Here is a 15160-nt window from a genome sequence, read left to right as displayed (position 1 = left end):
GCTACTCCCATACCAGTTGCTTGGAGCTTTTTTCCCCTAATAATTTTGATATGCTCCAAGGCTTGGTTAACTAAATTTGGACCATGTAGTTGTTTTTCTACTTAATTTAGTGCAGCACAACGAAAATCTACATCTTCTTTCATACACTGCTTCATAGGACCATTTGGATACTCGCATGCTAGTTGTTGTTATAGGTGAATTAAGTGAGTGGCATGAAATAATCCATTTTCTTAAAATCCAAGATGCTTGTTCCCAACATATCTTCAAGTGTCTTAATAGTTCTTTTTGTATGACCATTAATTTGTAAATGGTTTGTTGTACTAAACTTTAAATAATAACCTAGGCAACCCACTCAACCCCTCGGGTTACCAACGCAACCCCACTCAACCCCTCAATTTAATTAGGTTAATTAGGACTGGTTTGCACCGGTCTAGTTCGATTCAGTTTGGGGTAGTTTTTTACTGGTTCATACACTAAACTAGATCAAACAAGTGCTTAATTCATCGGTTTTTGGTTTGGATCGTCTCAATCTGGTCGCTTTTTTTGAATATTAATTTGGTTTAAAGTTTAGCTTGAGGCACCATATTGCAAAAAATGGGCAATATTTTATGATTAGCTAATTTGATATTCGTGATTCATGATTTCTAAGTGTGGCATATGAACTATGTTTTCTTACCCACCATGTGCTATGTTGGTGATTATTCTTCATTATAGATTTTTTGGGAAAATTTAAAATAATTGTGATTTGAATTTCTAAAACTCCAAAAGTTATGAGTTTGCGAAATTCCAAATCAATCACAATAACTAAACTATATTATTTAGAAACCTACCTTTTGGAAATTTAAGTGCTTTTTTGGGAAAGAGGTTTAAATAAGGGAAAATTGCCCAAAAAAAAAAACTTAAATTTCAAAATCCCAAATTAAGGATTCTGATAAAAATGTGTTGTCATTTATTTTTTAATTGTAGCTACTAGCTATTAAAGAGTAGGAAATAAGACTGATTTAGAATTTTAAAATTTAAGTGGCATTTTTTGAAATTTTCTCTTCAGATAAATACTATATAAAAATTTAGTTTTTTTTAATGAAATTAGGGATGTCCTCTTTAGACATAGACTGATTTCTCCCATTTACAGTATATAATTTATGCTAAATTCAATTTTTTATGAGTCGTAAATAATATAACTTATTGGGAAATGGCAAATAAAAATTGTGAAAATTATAAAATCCTAAATCAGGATTTGTTATAAAACTTTAACAAGTTTTGACAATAATTGACTTGCAAAATAATAGCACATTTTTGTGAAAATATCTAATTTGAGGTTTTGAAATTTTCATTGTCTTTTTTTTCATTTTTTTCTAATTTATTCTTCAAGTTTTTATAATATAAAAGAAATCCTACTTAAGAGTGAGAGCGAGAGAAATAGTGTGAAACAGGGAAATGCGATCAATATAATGTTGAGGAACCATCACATGTGAGGAAGGATTCTACAAAAGAGGAAGAGGATATAATGGCGAGAAGCATCAAGAAGCTTAACAAAGAGGAGGAGGGAGCACAGCTAAACCCTCGCGCAAGCAAGAAGTTGAGGGAAATGATGTGTCGATGGAGGACGTGGAAATACCTGAAGGAAGCGAGGCCAACCGAAACCATCAAGGCCCTACCAAAACTTGAATTTCTTACAATACAATGTTGATGGGCCATGAGGAACAGGCTCTGAATCAAGATTACGAGCAACAATTGAAGGAATGGCTTAGAGAAGAGGAAGAAATGGCCCCAACGCCGACGGAAGAGGAGAAGATTCTAATCCAGAACTTGCCGAAGCTGAATTTGTCAGATGAAAGACTAAAGGAGCTGTGTAGACCATGGAAAGATGCTCTGATTCTCACGATTTTGGCAGAAAGGCTAACCGAGATATGATGAAAGATAGACTATGGTGGCTACTAAAATCCAGAAATTTTAAAATTATCGATTTGCCGAACAATTACTTCGTGTTTCGATTGACAGATTCTGAACTGCAACGCAAACTTCTGTTTAATGGTCCCTGGCTGATCCAAGGTCACTACCTAGCAGTCCAGTGATGGAGTCCTAATTTCAACCCATATTGTAATAAAATCAGGAAAGTAGCAATATGGGTTTGGGTTCCAACACTGCCGCTGCTCTGCTATGTTGAGGAATTCATGCTTGAACTGGGAAATTTAATTGGTAAAGCACTCAAGGTGGATTTAAACACCCTTGCTCATTGCAACGACAAGATCAATATGGTTAAAAGGGGAAAATTTGCCAGAGTTAGCGTTGAAGTTGATTTAAACCAGAAACTCAAATCCAGATTTGCACTTAGGAGGAGGATTTACATCGTGGAATACAAAGGTCTCAAAGTTATTTGCTTTAAATGTGGGACGTATGGGCATATTTAGGATGATTGTCCTTTAAATGTTAAGCCAATGGAAAATACATCGGAGAACTCAATCTCTAACCCAGATTTCGGCAAGACAACAGTGGAACAGAATGCTAAGCCTCACCTATTCAGTGTGCTAGGGGTCAATCTGAAGGATCCGTATGGAGCTTGGATGAAGGCTACCAAGACGTTTAGACCGAGAAATATCAGAATGCATTCAGAAAAGAAAACACAGCAAAAAGTAACCATAGGGGGAGATCTGGGAGCAAGGAATAGAAGAGCACTCCGAGCTCAAGGTACGAAGTGTTGCAGGAAAGTGAAATACTTGTCACCTCAGCCGAATTTGAACCAAACTTCCAGAATAAGGGACCTGCAAAAGAGTAGAGACGAAAAGGTGGGAAAGAAACCTCCATGAAAGAAGATAGGAAAGCTAACGGGAGGAATCAGAGCATGGAAGAGTCAGATGGTACAGAAAGGTCTCAAGTTAGAGGTAAAAATATGCCAGAGGAAAAGACAGGAAACAAGTCGAGGGAGCGTAGCGGTTTAACGATGCAGAAGGAGAAGGAAACGGCTAGGGTCCCGGTTGGAAATATAGAAGACCTTAGTAGGCCCAGTAACCTATCTGACCCAACCAACCCAATTTTCTTTGCCAAACAAATAGAAGAGCAAGTGAAAACAAAAAAGGTGGGAAGCAAAAAAAGAAGCCATACTACAAGACCTAAAATTGTTTCACCTCTGCTCAAGAAGAAACAAGGTGTCCGAAATCACCATGTAGTTATTGGGTCAATTGCAAAAATGGGACCATTGGTTTTTAGCCATATGACAGACATGAACACAGAAGAAGGAAATGGACGGACAAAGCAAGGAAAAAGGGAAGACGACCAACAAACAGGCTCTTATGAAAACTTGGAAAATCAAATGGTCAACTTGCCCAAAAAACCTCTTGATGTCAATGAGACCATTGCATATTTGATTCAGGAGAAGGACTCTACAAATACAAATGACCTATGGTATGAAACTATTGAAGAGGAAAGACTTGACGTGGAAGAGGGTGCTGAATGCTTGAATGGTGATGCTTCAGTATGAGCTCTGGATGGGATTCCCCCGCCTCCAATTCCCTTTACTTATAATGATTAATCTAATCTCTTGGAATTGCCGTGGTGCGGCCTCTCCTTCTTTTCCAGCTAGAATAAGGGACTTGACTAGGAAGAAAAATATAAAGATTCTGATTTTAGTTGAGACTCACGTAAGTGGGGATAAGGCAGAGAGAATAACCAGAAGGTTGGGTTTTAGCAATTGGATCAGAGTGGAGGCTTCTAGCTATGCTGGGGGTATATGGATTCTTTAAAGAGAGGAGGAAATAAATGTCAGCTATATTTCTTTATCTACTCAATTTATACACGTTCAGGTAACTTGTAATTAGAGGGCCGAAACCTTTAAACTTACTTGCATGTATGCTGAACCTCGGTGTGATCTCCGTAATGCTCTTTGGAATAATTTAATCTCTATCAGTCAGAGTATGATGGGACCTTAGATGGTAGTTAGTGATTTTAACACCTACCTTTCCTACAATGATAAAAAGGGGGCTCTAGTCCTAATATTTGATCAATGCGTCAATTTGGGAATTATATCCATCAAGCTCAATTGATTGAAATTGATACGGTGGGGGAGAGGTTTACTTGGGAAAGAGGTATGACTAAAGAACGTATTGATTGGGCCTTTGCTAATGCAAATTGGAGTAATCACTATCCTATTGCTAATGTTCATCACTTGAGTAAATTTGGTTCTGACCATCGACCTCTTTTAGTGAATTTGATGAATAATAGAGAAAGGAGGCCAAGAAAACCACTGTTTCGTTGCCAGGCTTCATGGCTCTTGGAAGAAGGCTTTAGAGAAGTGGTCCAACAAAGCTGGTCACTTGATAGATGGGAGGAAAATGTTCGGTGCTTCCAAGAAATAGCTTTGAAGTGGAATAAGGAAAATATGGGCAACATTCCATCTAAGAAGCATAATCTTCTGAAAAGAATTCAGGGAGTTGAAAGGGTGAGAGGTCGTAGAGATAGTCAACATCTTATACGGGTAGAACAAGAGCTTTAGAAGGAGTATAATAAAACTTTAGCCCAGGAGGAACTAATCTGGTTTCAAAAGTCTAGATGTAACTGGCTCAAATGGGGGGATAGAAACATTAAATTTTTCCATGACTCTGCCATCATCAGACACAGAAAGATAGGATTGAAGGGCTTAGAATCTCTGAGACTGAGTGGTCTTTTGATCAGAATGAGTTGAAAAACGTTGCTTTGAACTACTACTGAGACTTATTTTGAAGTGATAAAAAAAGCTTCTAGCCTATTGTTTCACACACCGGTTTTCCCAATATTAATACCGATGAAGTGAATATGATTTTAGCTGAAGCGATAAAAGAAGAAATTAAGAATGTAGTGTTTGATTTTGGGCCCTTTAAAGCACCGGGACCGGATGGGATTCAAGCTTTCTTTTATCATGAATTTTGGAATGTGATTGGGGATTCAGTTTGTCAACTGGTGAAGGATATATTTGATGCTTCGGATAAGATTAAAGGCCTAAATAACACCAACATTGTGCTTATTCCCAAGATGGACAAACCAGAAACTATCAAGGACTTCAGACCCATCTTTTTGTGCAACGTAAGCTACAAGGTTGTCACTAAGATAATTAGTAACAAACTCAAGCAAGTGATGGGTAAGGTAGTCAGACCACATTAGTGCAGTTTCATTCAGGGGAGACAAAGTGGAGACAACATTATCATTGCTCGAGAAGTAATCCATTCTATGAGAACTAAGAAGGGTAATAAGGGATGGCAAGTGGTAAAGGTAGATCTAGAAAAAGCTTATGATCGGCTTGAATGGGAGTTTATCCTCGACACCTTGAGTGTCACATCCAGTAATATGACAATTAGGAATAAGAATATCTCTAAATATTTAAAGGCCAAAAATGACAAGGAGAAATAGAAGAATTTTGGTGGAAAATAATTATTATAATTTTCCAAGCCAATTATGAAAAGTTTGACTAATTAAGGAAAATTGGTCAAGAAAAATTATGGAAAAATAATTCTGAATCTCAGAAAATTAAGGAAAAATAAGGACAATGTTCCTTGAGAATTATATGGGATTATAAAATTGGTTTTATGATCAATTTGCCCTTAGAGAAATTACAAAGGAATTTAAGGGCAATTTAAGCTAGTTTAAGGTCTTTATTTGGAAAATTCCAAATAAATATTTTTAAGAAGAATAAAAATCCCAAGAAAATTCATATCCCAAGGAATTATAAGAGATTATGGAATTAAAATAAGACCCTCAAGTGTCCAAGATTTTTCCCAATTCCTCTGAAAAGTGGAAAAATTACTAAAGAGAAGGAAATTAGTTTTCCATTTTATTTAATTATTGAGAAATTAATTTTGAGACGAAGAGGGCAATTTGGGAAGATAAAAATGAGGAGAATAATTTATGGATCTGACAGAAAATAATTACAAAGGCCAGAGTACTGTAATTATAGAAAAGAAGTTAAACTCGGAGTAAAGGTGCACCGATAAAGCAAGAAGTAGAGTCTTGCACTTTGCTTGGCCCACAAGTGGCCACTTGTCAAGCCTTTAATGGATGTTAATTAGAGCTTTCCAAGTGTCAAGCTACCAATGGAGAGGATCTTGACTTTTGAAATTAATTTCAACTGTCATTAAGTTAATTAAAAGGGAAAATGCAAGACTAAGTAGGCACTTGACACTTGGCTTCTCATTAATGTGGGTAGATGGGATATTTTGTGAGAATTAATGAGCTCATCCTCCCCATTTTTTTGATCAAAGTTTCGGCCAAGTGAGAGGAAGAGAGAAAAGAGAAGGTTTTGAAGGAGAACCAAGGAAAAGCTATCAACTTTGGTCATTCAATCAAGGATTCAAGGTAAGTTCTTAGTCCTAGATATGTTCTTGCCTTGTTTTCCTTCTCTTTGATGGTTGAAAAATCTGTCCCCTCTCTCTCTAATGGTTGGCCAAACTGAATAATAAAAAGGGAAGGGAGTTTGGTTGTTAGATCTTGCTAGAATACTTCAAAGTATAGTAGATCCTAGTGATTACAAATGGTTGTAGGTTGATTTTGAAGTGTTTTCTTGGTTGTGTTGCTTGAGATCCATTTCAGCCAAAGTAAGATCTGAACCCTAGGATGTGTTTTTCAAAGTTTTGAGGCTTCCATTGTGTTTAAAATGAAAAATGGTGTAGGGTAAACCTAAAGAACAAGGGTTGGAAGCCATAGAATCAAAGTTGCAATTTTTGGGTAATGAACCCTAAGGGCTCGACCAAGCTGAAACTGGAAGAGAAAAGTTTATTTTGTTAAATCCAAGTAGATATTTGGAATCTATATGAAAAATCATGTAGGGTTGAGTCAAGAGGGGATTTTTAGGGTTTATGGAAACCAACTCTAAAAATTCAAGAACAAAGATGAAAACTTTAAGGGGTTTAGGAGTTACTTGAGTTATGTTATTGATTTTATGAGGAATGGTTGATGATTCCTGCTTCCCTTTTTGTGGATTGCCATGTTAGGGTTTGGCACTTGTGGAAGCAAGAAGGAACAACAAGAAAAACAAAAAGCATTGGATCAAGGTAGTGGGATCTAATTAGCCATTAATGTTAACTTTGCATTGTTATTTATGGCATGTATGCTTGCTATTATATGGTTGAACTATGATGATGTGATATGGTTGCTCCTTGCATTTGTTGCCATGGCCTTGCATGTTGAGGTTGCCTATTTATAAAAGATTAGTTCTCCTATGATAGCTAATGTTGAAATGCTTTATAATGATGCATGTTAATGTTTGATTGATTGATCTTGCTACTGGGATTTCTTAAAATCTCATCCCCTAAATATAATCTAACATTTTAGGGCGTAAAACTCCTATGAGCAAGCTTCAGATTGGAGACTAAAATATGGTGTCTTGCCATAAAATTCGTGGACCCTTTTTGGTTATGTATATATTAAGCTAACAGTGCTGTAAGCACACTGACACTGCCATGTTCACGTGACTTTTTGATTATGCTCCATAATGCGTTTAATCACGAATTTTGGCATGATTATAGATAATGTTGTGAGCTTCAATTTGATAGCTAATATGTTAAAAATGGCCAAGTATACAAATTTTAATGATTTTTCAAAGTTAAAGGTCAGAATCTGGGAAAAAGGGTTTTTGGCAAATGGACAGTGTTGCGTTTCACAAAAACCTGATGCTTTTTCATAAGGAATTGGATCATGAGATTATTTTTCCTTGAAAGAGGACTTAAAGAGCTTTAAATATAATTTTAAAACATCCCATTTGGATTTTTTTGAAATAAGTTATGAATTTTTGAAATTGGGCTAGAAAAACTGGATTTTTACACGATGAACAGTAAAAATCCGAAATTTAGCGTTTTTAAGATAAAAAGCGAGCCCAAGACCATCCAATGTGGTCTAAAATGATTTTGAAAGGAACTTAAGTCAATATAATAGTAAGGTGTGACATTTTTGGTATTAGAGCGGAGGTTTCTGGCATAGGATAGAACGCTCTGCTTAGTTAATATGTCAGTTAAAAAGAAAAATTGACATATTCTTGAAGAAGAATACTACTATCTAATTATTAGATGGTTAGTTATTATAATGTAGGGTGGAGTAGAATGGCTTGTTGTGACCACAATAGTGATTCAGAGGGTTCAATTAACCAGAGGAGACCAGGAGAACCTTTCCCTCAATGGTTCGATAAGGATGAGGACTATAGTCTTGTAGCAGACTTCTACTATGATACCTTATGGGAGAGTAACCCTCCACCTGACATAGCCACCGTTGCTTCCAATGATTCTCATAGAATTGAGGTCATTGAAATATTTGATGATGTTGGAGCTGGGCCTAGTGAAGTCAAGCTACTCCCAATTATGAAAGAATTTCACACCATAGAGGACCTAGCCAGGGATTTTAGGGAGAGGGGCTAGTACATTAAGTCCGATGAGAATCAAAATGCACATGTGTACCTAAGATATCTAGAGGATATCCGAAAGCTCTACCATTATGTGACTAGGGAAGTTGCTACCCTAGAGATGATGAACTAGATATCAGCATTACTTAGAGTACTCCCTTAGACCCGGCTTTGGAAAAATTGTGTGAGAGACTTTTGTAGTTGCATGAATGGTGCTAGCTTTAGTGATCTTATTGATGCCCTCGAGATCTTTATAAGGAATACATTTCTTTGAGTAGATACAGAAGACTGAATCCTGTTGACGACGGATGTGCTCCTATTTATACCCTAATGGAAGAATGAGTTTTGTCATTTATACCCGACATTGGGATCCGATGTTGAGTTAATGGACCCAGAGCCTTTGAGAGTTTCACTATTTCCCCTTTTGAGTAGTCAGTTGGATTTTTGTAGCACTGACGTAGGACTTGTATTGTTACAGCTAACCATAGTAGGTTGGTCTGGCATGCTTGATTGCTATGTATGTTCCTAAGATGGCTATGTATATTAAATTATATTGCTGTGACTGATGACTGATGTTTGATTGACGTATTATGAATGCATATGTTGCTAAATGAAATCAAGTATGTTGTTTATTTTCTTGTTCCTCGAATATGCTATCCGTTTAGTTAGCGTATTGGTTAGAACCGATAAAATGCTTTGCCAGAGAGACCCTCAGGAGGCGACAGAAGGGTCTATCTTGATCCAATACGATTAATTTTGGAATGCTTAGAACTGCAATAAAAGGCTATTGAAGGGTTGAGGACGGCACAAGCTAGCCAGGAACAAGAAAGAGACGCTGTAACAGTAGCAGCAGTAGCAATGGCAGTGGCTAACCTGACAGGAGGCAGCCAGAGGAAGAAATCTCAGTAACACAAGCAACGAAACAATTGCCCAGGTCGGCAATACCAATAGTAGACCCCAATAGCACCCAGCAATGGATGACTTGCTTTTGCAAGCACAATCCGCCATCCTTCGATGGAGTGATTGACATTCAAGTAGCACAGGACTAGATCATGATTTTCAGAGTTCTAGACTGTCCGACTACACACAAAAAAACCCAAAGGGCAATTTACAAGTTAGAGAAAGATACCGACCACTAGTGGAAGAATACCAAGATTCTTCTGGATACTCAGAACACAAGAGCGACATGGGAAGTGATCCTAGAGCAATTTCATGAGAAATAATTTTCAAGGTCAGCTAGGGACGAAAAGGAAGCAGAATTCCTAACCCTAAAGCAGGGGAATAACGAGTTAGCTGATAAGTACTTAGCTAAGACATCTTTTCCACTACTTCAATTACCTGCGTACTGAGATGATGAAAGGTAGATGACAAAAAGATGGTCAGAGGACTAAAGCAGTCCTTAAGGGAGATGATTGCTCCCCAGTAGTTCGAGCATTTCCACAAGGTAGTTGAGGCCTGCCAAATTGCGGCGAACAGATTGAACTATCAATTGATGCCTACTCCCAAGTTAGAGGAGGGAGATCAGGGTGGCACCTCTTCTGATGTGAACGGGAAGAGGAAGAGCTATGGGACAACTGAAAGAGTAAAAAGGGAAGGTAAGCCTTCCAATGGCAAAGAATGCCCAAATGCGGCAAGAGTCATGGTGATGGAACATATATGGTTGAGCAAAATGTTTGCTGCACTTGCAGCAAGTGTAACATCCTAAGTCTTATCGGGTTTTAATAGCCTCTTTTGGGTTGATTTTGATGATAGATTAGCAATTTAATCTTGATCTGGGTGTTTGGGTTGAATTTGAGGTTTGTTGGAGGAATAGGTGAACGTACCCCTCTCAGGGTATGTTCGCCGCGGTGAAGTTTACTTCGCCGCGGCGCACCGGGAGTTTCAGAGGGGAGTGTCTTTTCAGGAAGGTTTGGCCACGACGAAGTCTTGGGGACGCCGCGGCGAAGTTGTTCAGGTGAGCGGGGCTTTCCTTTCGGGAAGGTTTCGCCGCGGTGAAGGTAAAGGTATGCCGCGGCGAAGTTTTTCTGGGCGAGCGAGAGTTTCCTCTCGGGAAGCTTTTGCCGCGGCGAAGATTGGAGTTCGCCGCGGCGAAGTCAGGTTTTCAGGCGAGTAATCCCTCTCGGGATTAGTTCGCCGCAGCGAAGATTGGGGTTCGCCGCGGCGAAAGGTCCCGATTCTATATAGTCGCGGGAGGGTTCAACGTGCGAAAATAAGAAAAATCTGAAGGAGGAGAGAGGAGCTCTGCTAGGGTTTCGAACTTTTGGCTTGGAGGGGGCATTTCTAAGGATCCATTACCTCAAGTAAGTGATTTTAACCTCTAATCTTCTTTCTTTCTTGGAATTTCTTGGAATTTCTGAGGATTTTTGGTGGAACCCTAGGATTTTCTATGTTGTGATGAAATTGAGGTTTTTGACCGATTGTTTTGAGTTTAATTGATTGCTTTGGGTTAGTTTAAGTATTTAATCGGTGTAGTTTCCTTGGATTTAAAGAATCTTGAATTTTTGGAGTTAGGGTTTATGGAGATAGATGATTTGGGATTGAGGATGATAATGTAGAGGTTGATTCTGAGTTTTGTGATTTGGGTTGTGTTAAGGAGGGTTAAATTGGATGTTTAATCGGTTTAGATTTGTTGTTGGAACCTTAATTGCTCAAATGGGATGTTTGGGTGTTGAATTCTTATAGTGGGTCCTTGATGTTTGAATTTTTAATTGATGTTTGGAAAGGAATTAAGGTTTTAATGGATTGGTATGACCTTGGAGTGTTGTTTTGATAGTTATACCCTTTGAGTAGGGTAGAGTTTTGATGGGAGGTAGGAATTTTGTGTCCCCAAGTGTTGTTTTGGCCACATTATTAGTTTGAAAGCTAATATATGATGGTTGTGTGTTTGTGTGCTTGTGTATACCGGTTGTGAGTCTTGGTGGTGCACGGGGCCACATCGTTGGTTTGTTGTTCCTTGCTCAGGCGAGAGGTAACCACTTTCCAATCCTTAGTACTTGCTTCTGTGGTTTTGTGAGTAGATTTATGTTTTGTGCTCTAAGTAGTAATTATGTTCAAACTGTATGTTGTGTATAAAAAGGAAAACCGTCTTGTGGGGTTTCGACTAATGATGAATGAATTTTGGTATTGTGAAAGATATGCCACTGAATGAGGTTAATTGTGAAATGATTATTACTCTTTGATTATGATTTAAGCATGATGCATTAATTGGGAATTGGTGAGAGTTTTGTCTATTACTACCACGTGGTAAGGCCTCCATTAATGCATGATGGCTGGCTTAGTACGTCCCCCATAGTGAGGGATAGGCCTTTTGGCTCCCTACGTCTCCCAGAGTGAGGGATAGGCCTTTTATGGCTCCTTACGTCCCCCATAGTGAGGGATAGGCCGGCTTTGGCTCCTGAACATCCCCCAAAGTGAGGGATTTGGTTGATGGGATTGCATCATTGCACTTGCATGAATTGTTGTGGCTATCATTATATATTATTTGTGAACTGCCCCACTTGACACCTCACGAGCACCTATTTAGTAGTACCTAGTATTGGAAAGGTTGGTTACTGGGACTTTGTCTCACCCTGTGGTTTACAATGTTTTTAGGTGAAGGTTCCAGGCGTGGGCCATCGGGAAGAGACACAGAGGCTTGAGCTTGGTTAGCTTTAGGCCTCTAACATTTGTATATGTATGACTAGTATATATTGCCGCGTTTAGGACTGCTTTTTGAAATATTTGATTACCCGGCCTTGTCGTAAACTGGAGAGAATGTATCTCCTTATTTTGGTTGGCCGGAGGCCATTGCTAGTGTTTTATGAACTCTGGATCATTTTGTTGGGAATCACTTAGATGGGCTAATGTGATGTCTGTTGTTACCCAGGCCGGAGGCTCGGAGGCCCAGTAGATGTATATGAATGGATTATTTTAGTTGCATGCAACAGTTTAAATGTGAAATTCAAAATTATGCAAATTTCTTCCTACTATGGTAGTTCATTTAACAGATTTCCTTTTCTACCATAGTAGTGATTTTATGATAAGTTATAATGTTTTGAGGTTAAGGGTTTTACAGCAAGTCCAGACACTTTACGAGAGAATGGCCATATAATACAAAGAAGCTAAGGTTACGCACCTAAGGATGAGTACTTGCCATCACAGGGAAAGAAGCCCAAAAGTTTTCAAAAATGATCCAAGGAACAATCATTATTATGAACTTCCCAATAATTGCAGTGATACATTAGGGTGCTAATCATTTTCTTCTCTCATATGATTGTTTTAAAGGACTTGACTTGGTTATGAATATGTTCCCATATGATATATATATATATATGTCCATACCAACATATAATAGGACAATTACATCTGATGGGTGCTTAAACGGTATAGTTGGTTTTGAGCACTGTTATAGTGCCTTAAACTTGATATGTAGACCTTCTACGAAGCGGATGTGGTGATGGATTGAATTGGTTGCCTTCCCATAACAGTAAGGACAAAACCCTAATCCTACCTTCAAGAGAAATAGAGTTAAATCCGAAAGTAAATTAAACTTTGTAACGGATGCCTATATAGGCAATGGTATGATAAATGAAGCTACCCAAGACTAACAGAGGTTAAGAGAAAAGTGTGTTTTGTCATGACAAACCAAGGGAATTAATGGCGATGGACGAATACAGAGTGATTACCAAAGAAGGTGGTAACTTCTATCCTGCCAACAAGGGTTCTGGTCATGACAGATGGACACAATAAATCTTAGATATTGAGGTGGTATCTCAACGAAATACAACGACTCTCAGAGGTTGCAAAGAGTGAGATTAGTAGAAGTTAGAAAGAGAGAGGTAGCCCCCGATTAGAATTATTAGATTCCCCCTTAAGAGGAAGAGTAATGATGAGGAGTTGAATGAGACAGTTAGGGGTTGAGTCTTTACACCATTAAGAAGGTGTGAGTGGCAACCTAAGCTAGACAAACTCTTACAGCCTCGTTAAGACTAGGGCCTCATGATAGAATAGCTATCTCAAGTTCTGGAAGAAATGAATGGAAACCTGGAGATAGTGAAGTTAAGATGGAGAGCCCTAGTGAAATGTCTTAAGGATCAAGAAGAAGAGGACGAGACAAATGGCTATGCAGGGAACTAGCTTAGAGGTTGGCATGTTCCCCTTAATGTTAAAAGATACTCAGTCGCTTGGAGTTTAGGTTGAGAGGCACCCTTTTCAAGGGATAAGTTCTTGGCTAGGAATCTTCCTAGAGAAAATGGGAATTGGTCTTCCAAGTTAGAATTGATGTTGCTCAAGATGGAGCAAAATGCCCTATCCGAGTGGGAAAGGGAAGCAGCCGAGGCAAGGCAAGTGGAGTTGACCTTACCTAATGGAAGTATGACTAGCCAAGAATGAAGCTAGGCTTAGATGTACCTGAGCTTAGTAGAGTACTAGAGTAATCAGAAAGAAAAAGAACCTCAAAAGTCCTCTCCCTATGACTTCCAGAAGCAGCTGTGAACAGAAAAGAGGCTCCCTCTTGTAGGGATAAGATGTCTGGTTGGCACGCTACGGACATAGCAACCAGTAAGAGCTTACACTCCTTGCATTAAGATGCTAGACATTATGCATGCTAGAGTATGCTCGTATTGAAAAGCAAAGTAGAGGAAAGAGAAGTTGCATAAGTCCTCTTTCTGTACCGTTCTAAAGTAGTAAGAGACGATAAGAGCAGCTGGAGGAGTAAGAGAACTCCTAAGACAAATTGGCTTAGGCACCTAAAGAGACGAATAGGTGGCCTGGGGAATTGACAGGAGGCTTAAGAAAATGGTATTGGTTCTTAGAACAGTTTTGGGGAATTATTGGTATGGTGACCAACTGAGTGGAGATGACTTAACTTAGTCCTATGGTCTAAGTCTCCCAGAGATTGGTACCTATTTGGGAAGATGAGGACCAGGGATGAGTTGAGGATGTGGAAACCTCCTTCGGTTGTAAACCAGTATTGAGAGAGTACCCATGATTTCCTTCCAAATAACTTTATCATTGATTAGGCTAGATTCAATTTCCTTCCGATTAATAGAGGAAAGCCAAAGTTAGAGGAGTTAGAGCCATAAGACCTGGAAAAGAGACATTCAGGCTAGCTCTAGATACAAGAAGAACTCCATGTGACATAGAAACAGACTGGGTATTGACGGGCAAATCCTTAAGATGAGGCGAGAGACAAGAATGTAAGTTGAAAAGAACCGACTAAAGATAGATCAGGAGAAGGGTCTAAGACAGTAAAGTATGTTAGATATGATTAGTTTTGATGATGTCAAATAATAGAGCAAAAAGTTTACATAAATTATTTATCTCATATTTTGACTAGCTATCATACTTACTATCTTATGTAGTTTCCTCAAGAAAAGAAAGGAGATATTATGTTACACTTTGAGTTATGGAGAATGATCAAGAGGAAGAAGAAGAAGAGAGATTGAGAAAAGAAGAACTTGCAAGATCAAATGAAAATATCAAGATTCAAGTTCATAGATTTGATGTTAAACGTTGCTATACTTAATCAAAAGTTTGGATGGCTCAGTCGGAAGCTAAAATATACAACCGGGAAGTTATACCATCATATATTGAGTCACCCTTCATATAAACATGAAAAATAAGCTTCAGAGGTGATTTTCATGGGCAATTATCGATCACTTGATCGATCATCCATTTATCGATCAAGTTATCGATAAAATACATCCTCTGTTATACTCTGTTCTTCGTTCAGCTCTGACATAGGTTTGGTATTTCTTCAATATCTCTCAAACCACAAATCCGTTTGAGGTGAAACTTGATTTCTATGAAACTAGACTCAGAACA

The 15160-nt window shown here is 38.4% G+C and overlaps 1 long non-coding RNA gene across 1 annotated transcript in view; it reads left to right on the top strand.

Annotated features, from left to right (window-relative positions):
- The window catches only part of LOC114759463 (uncharacterized), a 21390-nt gene extending 6230 nt beyond the window's left edge, over window positions 1-15160 (top strand). Inside the window, exons 3-5 of the long non-coding RNA XR_003741918.1 lie at window positions 445-450; window positions 2073-2079; window positions 15151-15160. This is a non-coding gene — a long non-coding RNA (uncharacterized LOC114759463). The remainder of the gene's footprint in view (window positions 1-444; window positions 451-2072; window positions 2080-15150) is intronic.

The sequence above is a fragment of the Neltuma alba genome, unplaced genomic scaffold (assembly GCF_004799145.2).
Source record: "Neltuma alba isolate B1F8T4 unplaced genomic scaffold, ASM479914v2 tig00001595_pilon, whole genome shotgun sequence".
Lineage (NCBI taxonomy): Eukaryota > Viridiplantae > Streptophyta > Magnoliopsida > Fabales > Fabaceae > Neltuma > Neltuma alba.
This window is presented reverse-complemented; position numbering and strand designations above follow the sequence as displayed.